Here is an 8,436-nt window from a genome sequence, read left to right on the forward strand (position 1 = left end):
GTCACTCTGTTCGGCCTGGTTTTGCAGAATGCCTTCAATGACAGCTGTGAACCTGCTGTGTCTCTCACCTCTCCTGAGGCCACTGGTGTTTTCCCATCGCTGTATGCATCCAGTCCACCTAGGAGATTCAAGCTCAATTCCTACAACTTCTGGATGCTTTCCCTCCTTTCCTCCCCTGTCCTGTGGGAGCCAGACTCATCACAGCCTCCAAGCCCTGTGCAGGACCTTTCCCTGCAGAAATGGCCCTTCTTTCAAATAATAAGTACCGTACATACTCGAGTAAAAGCTGACCCGAATATTAGTCGAGGCACCCAATTTTACCACAAAAGCTGCATAAAAAATGTGCTGAAAAACTTAGTGATAAACAAGTATATATGGTACATAGATGCGAGTGTCTTCAAAGCCTGGTTCAAGTCCTGCCTGACTGGTGAACACAAACCCCCCCCCCCACCCCCGCAAGCTGCAAGTGCGCCTGCTCACTGGCAGCCTCGGGCTCTGCTGTGCCATGCCTTCCCCCTGAAGATGGAGCCACACCGCAGGCAGAAGTGGTGCTGGCTCGCGTACTGGAAACAATAGCAGAGTCCACACACCCAACAGAACATTGTTGTCATTAGCTGGCCCCTGACTTGTGAGATGGTGGCCCCACATAAAACCATGCAAAATACAACCCAGTCCCGCACCCCCCTCAAGACCAGTGGTGGATTGGACCTTTGAGATCTACCGGGCTTTTAGGGACTGACTTTTGGAAGTATATTGCTAGGCTTCCTAGCCCGTCTTAGTCTGGAAGCTCTCCTGGAATCTGTTCAGCATCTTGGCAATACCAAAGCCTCCAAAGACAGACGGGCGGTGGCTGCCTTCGAAGGGCACTGGCTGGGACTCGAACCTGGATCTCCCACATAAAAGGTGGGAATTCTACCACCAGGCCACCACAGCCCCATTCCCTAGCCTGTTAGGTGCACCCTAAATGTGCTTCCTCTCTCTGCCATCCCTCTTTTTAGCACCTGAGCTCGAGGCTGCCCCACGAGCCGAGGTGAAGGCTTCGAGCTCCCAAAGGCTTTCCGTCCATAGACCAGGACGATCAGAAACCAATTTAAGGTTAAGTCCAACAGTCACCCGAGCTGGTTTCATAAACCACACCAGGTAGGTCTATCAACTGAGAGGACTCATCACTGTCAGCGGGCCGTGGAAATATGGGGCCGCTGCGTAACGAGGCCCAGTCCTTGGACAGCCCCTGGCTAAGGGCTGGACTGCTCGGCGAGCTAGGATACCCCATCCCAGGCAGAAATGCCCGGGCCTCCTGGTGACCAGCTTCTAAGGACCCTATAGGGTGCAGTTCTACTCTGCACACATGGGGTCTTTCCACGTATCAACCCACAGGTGCCATCGTAATGCACATCTCCCCACTACGCCTGGGCCCTCCTATCAGGGAAGGCCAGGGAGGTGGCGATAGGCTGGCTGTAGCACATTAAAAGCAAATGGCTCGCAATCTCTGGTTCAGATCCTTGTGTCTGTCAGTTTGTGTGGTTCATGTGCTTATGACACCCCCCCCCCCCCGCCTCCCTGTGTTCACACAGCCAGAAGCTTAAAAAAGTTCACGGGGCAATTCCATTATCCGTTAATTCCATTTTTTCAGGAACTTTTTGAAGCTCCCTGGTATTGGCCAAGAGCCCTGGTGGTGTAGTGGTTACACGCTGGACTGCAATCCACGTGGTCGGCAGTTCAAAACCACCAGCAGCTCCGTGAGAGAAAAACTGGGCTTTCTACTCCTGTCGAGTTGCAGTCTCGGAAACTGACAGGGGTCGCTATGAGTCAGCACTGACTCACTGGCAGTGAGTTTGGTTTGGGGCGTTGGCCAGGATTTAAGGAACAGGCAGGGCTGGCTGTGGAGGGCAGCAGTTACTGCCCTTTGCTTGAAGCAGCAGTGCTCAATCTGGGGGGTGGAACGACCCTGTCACCTACGACCATCCCAAAACACCTATTTCTAATGATCTCAGGACACGAGACACGGCTCCTCTATCCGTCTCCAGGCGGGTCCGCCCACATGCAAATACGCCCACCTACGAGTACCCGGCATGAAGACTGTTACCCATGCTACACCGTGCTTCAAGACACAATTTCATTTATTTGCCATTCAAAATAAATAGTTCGCAATATAGAATGACATATTGTTTTGCGATTCATCACTTTGCTTTCATGATGTTCAATTTGTAACCATGAAACTACATCCTTCATAGCAGATATTTCCATGAGGATTTATAACGGTAGCAAAATGACAATGATGAAGTAGCAATGAAAATAATGTTATGGTTGGGGGTCACCCCTACATGAGGACCTGTATTCAAGGGCCGCGGCATGAGGAAGGTTGAGGACTCCTGGCTTGCAGGGAAAAGGCTGGGTCTTGGCGAGAGAACTGGAGGTGTACCAGCAAGCTTTCTGGCAGGAGGGATGGCCGAGGGAAGCCAGAGACCAAGGAGCCTCTTGGTCAGGCCAACACTTGGGATACAGCCAGGGTGGCGCTGGAGGGGCAGACGGGAGAAGTAGCCCACCATTCCTGTTAGTGACCCATCGCTCTTCCTTCTCCATCCCTTGGGTGGCATGACATGCTGCAGTGATCCTGCGGCAGCCGGTGTTAGGAAACTGTGCGGGAGGTGTCCACCTGCCTGAGAACCTCCCTCTCCCCTCTCATCTCGCCTTCAGTCTCCACTGGCTCCTCCAGCCCGGACTTACCATAGTCATCCCGCTCGCTCCGTCTTTGTCCTTTCCTGGGCTGCTTCTGCTCTCCCCCCACTGGCCATGTCCTGACCTCCTTCCCTTCTGCCTTCTTCTGATGTAACGCCCCAGAGACGTCACCCTTTTAAAGTAGCCAAGCCAGTGGATTTTAGTAATATTCATAGATTTGGTGTGTATTGGACAGGGTTCTCTAGAGAGACAAACCATTACGATCAGTTTTGCTGGGTGTCTTGGGGGACACAGAGGGACACGATAGACCTGCCCCGTAAGGTTTCATAAACTGTCATCTTTATGGGGAAGGAGCCCGTATTGCGTGGCCGGCAATTCAAACTTCCCGGGGCGCTCCACTAGAGAAAGATGGGCTTTCTGTTTCTATGAAGATTTAGAGTCTTGGAACCTCGAAGGGACAGTGCTGCTCTGTGCTATAGGGTCATTAGGAGTCACTGTTGACTCATTGGCAATGAGTTTGGGTTCTGTTTGGGTTTCTTGGTTAAACTACACCGAGTAGGGTTATCAGCTGATAAACCCATCTTTATGGGAAGTGGATCATACAGTCTTTTCTCCATCAGAGTAACTAGTGGGCTCCTATCGCCAACCATCCGGTTAAGAGCCAAGTACTTAACCAATACCCTACCAGGGCTCCTGACACTCAACTGTAGAACCTTGTTATCTCCACACAAGGAACTGGAGTTACTCTTCAATCCCCCCCATACCCCTGACTGCAGGTAACCACCAATCTACTGCCTCGCTCTAAAGAGTTGCTTCGTGTGGCCATCTCCTATCAAGGGAATTAAGCCATATGTGGTCTACTGGCTTGACTTCTCCCAGCCAAAATCCTGTCTTCAACTTTCATCCACGTCAGAGCCTGGAGCAAGACTTCATTCCTTCTATGGCCAAATATTATTCCCTGGTAGAGGTGGACCACGGTCTACTTTTCCATTCATTGCTTGATGGGACATTCAGCTTGCGTCCACTTCTTGGCTAGCCCAACAATGCGGCTCCGAACACGGGGGTACACGTGTTGTGTGGGCACTTGTTTTCATGTCGTTGGGTTACATGCTGTTTTTTTCTGCTCTGCCCAGAGTCCTTTGCCTTCTCATCCTGAATAATTCTCTGGCCCTCCTCCACATCCAGCAGAGGTCTGTCTGCCTCTTTCTCATAGGATTTCCCCTTCGTGCTTATCAATCATCTGTCTGCTCACAGCCTCTTCATCCCCCTCTGTTGGCCGCTGAGCCCCTCTGGGACGAGATCCCCGGATCTGAAGCACCTGGATGGTGCACGTCACACTAGGGCATGAGTGGACGGATGATGGAGGAACGGATGGGAGAAGAGGCTGCCCCACCATGCTGCCTGGAGAATGCATCTAGGACATGAATAGGTGGGAGTCCTAGAGAATGGGCCTCTCTGCAAGGCAGAGCTGGAGGCTGGCCCCTAAATGGGCAGAGTGGAGAGGTCGTGTGGCTGGAGTCTTCTTTGCAGCCAAGAAAATGCTGATGCGTGGGAAACAAACAAATATCATTCCCACAGCGTTTCCCCTAGCAGCTATGCTGTCTTAAAGTGAGCACGTGGTTGATTCTGTCTCCCTGTAGAGGCAGACACTCCCCGATGACCTCCTCCCACTGTGGCTCCCATCCCCCGTCATGGCTTCCCCCAGTGTGTTAGGTTTCCTCACTGTGAGCTCAGAGACATTACTGTGATGACCACCCACCTTGTGACGTATGTAACTACTGAATATGCATGTTTTATGGCTACCTAAAAATAGCCCCAAAACAATAAATATGCTCTCTCCAGCCCTGTCCCCTTTCTGGCCCTGTCCCCTTTCTCTGGTTCTCCTTTCCCACTCTCTCTCTCCTGCCCTCCTCCTCTCCTGTCGCATCCCCACGTGGACCACCAAGAAGGGCTGAGGTGAGCATGCTACCATGAAATGTGTGACCCCTTCATTTTACTCTCTCTCTCCTATCTCTCTTAGTCTCTATAACTTTAGTATAATCTTTATTTATTATCGTTGTACAATTGCGCCTACCGGACCCAGGGCTGGCTAGCCTGACACTGATGTAAAGACGGGGTCTTTATAGGGTTACTGTGTGGGAGCAGACTTGGGAGGGGGTTCCCTGCACAGAGCCTGGAGCAGATCGGGGAGCCTTAAGATGAGCTCTCGGGGACCTCTCCTTCCAAGGCAGAGCTTGGTGTCTAGCAGCTGTCTCCCATCCCCCTCAGCCCCAACCTAAGACTGAGGTGGGTTCTGCAGAGCCGACTGGGCTGACGTCATCCCTGGCAGCTGTCTGCACGCTCCTCCTGACCGGATTCCAAATCTCTTTCTCTCTCTCTCTCTCTGCAGGTTGGTGAACACCCTGTGTCCTTGGAGAAAGCTGGTTCCTGTTTTCCTGAGGGGGAGCCCAGGGCTTGAGAGGCCGTGGTTGGCACTTCGAGAAAGAAGTGGAAATAAAGACGGCGCCTGGAGCAATAGCAGACATGCAGACGGGACTGGGGAAGCCCTTCGGCTAGCCAGCTGCAGAAACACACGCCCTGATGCTATTTACATACAGCTCTATATATTTAAAAAAAGGAAAGAAAATATGAATCTTACTAATCAGTGCATGCCTTGTCGAGGACGTGGCCCCCTCCCTTTCCTGCACCTTGCGACGACGACGTGAACTCTGATCCTCTTTCCTGTTCTGGGGCTCCGGAAGAGAGCGGCTGGCCTGGAGAATTTGCAGACTGGTGGGAAGTAACCTCAGAGTCAGCCAGCTGTCCGGGGAAAGAGACGCTGGCGGAGGACGAGGGGCAATTGCAAAAAAAGGCAAACTAGGAAAGAAGTCGAGGTGGACTTGGGGCCAATTGTGTAAGAGCAGTCTGGGATGCCCCCGAGGTCGAAAGATCCTGGCAAGTCCCAGTCTCTATGTCCAGCTACCTGGATAGATGGATCCACTGTCACAGCGGGAGAAATGGGATTGATTTGTTCTGATTCAGAGCGTCTGGTGCTTCACGTCCATCTCGCTGGTGCTACATGTGTTTTTGCTGGTGCTTCCCTGTTATTCTGTGGATAGACCGTTAAGGCCAGGGTATAAGAGAGATTTCTATTTTGTGGTTTCTTTTTTTCAAGGGTACGACTTGAGGATCACTTTTCTTTACTTGGGGTTGGACAACCAGTGTTGTGGAGCAAACCTTGGGGTCTGTCTGGAAGGGAGAGGACAGAGAGATAGCCAGTTGAGTGGCTTGATGTCTTCCCTTGATAAGAAAAGGCAGCCTCTTAGGTGGCTAGTTTCCTTAAGGATCCTGGAAGTTCAGCCCTTGGCCTCCCCTCCCCAACTCCCCAAGTAGGTTTTAAGGGCTTTAGATTTTCTGGATGAAAGAGCCAAAAAAAACGGCTGCCTTCTGGTCCAGGGTGATTTATAAGGGATGTTGGGGGAGGAGGGGGGTTCATGCTGATGAAATGCACCAGCGCCTCACTGATCGGATGGATGGTCTGCTTTCTCCAGGAGAAGCTACTATTTTCAGAAGTTTCTAGAAGGGCTAAAATAATAACAATAATAATATGTTATGTGCTGGTCTGAGACTTGGCTGCCAAGACTCTTCAGGGAGCAATCATTATTACGATTATTTGCTTTCATTAAAAATAAAACTCCAACAAAACAGGTATTCTTCTGTACAGGGTGTCATGCACTTCCATTTTCAGAGCTGAAATGGTGAGGTGTCAGGACTGAGACAGTCATTCTACAGTCACCACCAGTATGGATGTTCAGCGGGGGCCGGGGGACAGTTGGCAGAGAGTCCTCTAGCTCTGAAGTCAACCTAAGGCCCAGGAGTTGTTAAGGTGCAGGGGGCTAACTGCTAACGCCCACTTCCCAGCCCTTGCTGCAAGCAACCAGGTTCTTTTCAGAATATGCCACCTCCCCATGTTGCTGCAAGTGGGGAGCTTGGTTTCTTTTCTTTCTTGTAATCCATGCCTTACATTTTCTTAAATAACCCTTTGGGGGGATGGGAGAAGCAACCCAGAGCTGCTGAAGGCTAGACAAGTTTCCTCAGACAGCTTTGAACTGAGCAAGGCAGAAAAGGGAAGCTTATTGGTGGAGAACGTGATTCTCAGGCTGGCTCAGACCCTCCCAGCAGGGGCGGGGCGGGGGTGGGGTGTTCCTTGAACCGCTGGGGCCATCCCCACCATGGTGCAGACTTGGAGAAAGCAAACAGAATTGGATGATATGAAAACAGTCTCTGCTTGTCTGTAGGCACTTGCTTAGCCAGAGGCCAGCTCTTTCTAGCTCACCCCATTTTCCGGGGCGGGGTTTGGTATCACTGCCGTGGTTTTTGATCCCAGTTCTCTGCTTCTAGAAACCCGTGCCTTCAAGACCACCCTGGGCACAAGCCAGGCCACCTAGCCAGAGGGACAGGGTGAAGGGTCAGAGAAACTTGGGGAACCCTGCCCGCTCGTCTGCTAACGCATTTCTCTCTGATGGTCCAAATTCAAATGTTGGGGTTGACATTTCTGGGGAGCGGTTTTCATTTCAGTGATGCTCAGTTGCTGAGAACTGGGCACCTGTGGCCTCCTGATGACGCTTCCCCGCTGAGTTCCTTGTACATAGCTCTTGTGGATTATTAGAAATGGTGTATTTCTCTCACCCTTGCCTTTCCTTGCACATCATTCACTGGAGGGCCCTTTGTGACTGCCCCGATTTTTTGGACAAGGGGTTGTTTTTAATGCTTGGTTTTATATGAGATTTGACTTCTTGATGGACATTTGTATTAGGCAATTGAAGCATGATCGACAAATATGTCTACCCCCTCCCCCACACGTATGTCTGTAGATACTGTCTCGCTGGGTCTCCTAGTGCTTTACTTGGATTGCATGAGGTAGCGGGGTGGCCTTTTTCTTTCCCTTGTTACTCTTTCCGTGTGCAGAGTGCTGGCACCGTCCCTCCCCTCTCCCTTCTCTCCAGCTGCCAAGGAGTCATTGATTTTGATTAGCTTTGCTGTAGCGCGTCTGTCGAGAGGGAGGGAGGCTTTGAAATAAATTTTAAACAAGACCTCATATTGGGTTTCAGCAGACGGTGGTGTGTGTGTGTGTGTGTGTGTGTGCGCGCGCGTGCGCGCACGCCTCTGAGATCATCATTTAGGTAGCTCACGCAGAACGAGGCCGGGGGCACACAAACTGGAGGGCCCCCTCTTGGCTGATGGGGCTCCTTGCTGGCAGAGGTTGGGGCTTTGACCCATTCCCTACAGGGGCGCTTCTCTCCCCCACCTCATCCACCCAAAGCCAAAAAGACCTCCCCTCTCAAATGTGGGGTTCCATGCCACCCTCCGTGTGGCACAGGTGTGGCCTGAGGAACCATGTCTCTTTCGCCAGCTGCCGTGGAATGGACAAGGTGACCCCGTGCATGTCACAGTAGAATCTGCTCCATGGGGTTTTCCGTGGAAGGACGCAAGCAGGCCTTTCTTCCGAGGTGGCCCCTGGTGGACCCAAACCTCCGGCCTTTGTAGCAGAGTTGGTCACCTGTTCCTTTGGGGAAGCCAGACAGTGGCACTGGCCGCTGTTCATGGTCCTGATCCTTCAGGGCACAATTCCCGTTTCCTCCTTTCCAGCGGGGTGCTGGCGTCTTCCTTTCCACTTTGTCCAGCGGTCACCCCTCCCCCTTCTCGTTTGATGGAAACAGGAACAAACGTTCTGTGACTTGTTTCACAAATGTACATAGCCGATTCGATGCTTTCCAT

This window comes from Tenrec ecaudatus, chromosome 16, assembly GCF_050624435.1.
Source record: "Tenrec ecaudatus isolate mTenEca1 chromosome 16, mTenEca1.hap1, whole genome shotgun sequence".
In the NCBI taxonomy this organism is placed as follows: domain Eukaryota; kingdom Metazoa; phylum Chordata; class Mammalia; order Afrosoricida; family Tenrecidae; genus Tenrec; species Tenrec ecaudatus.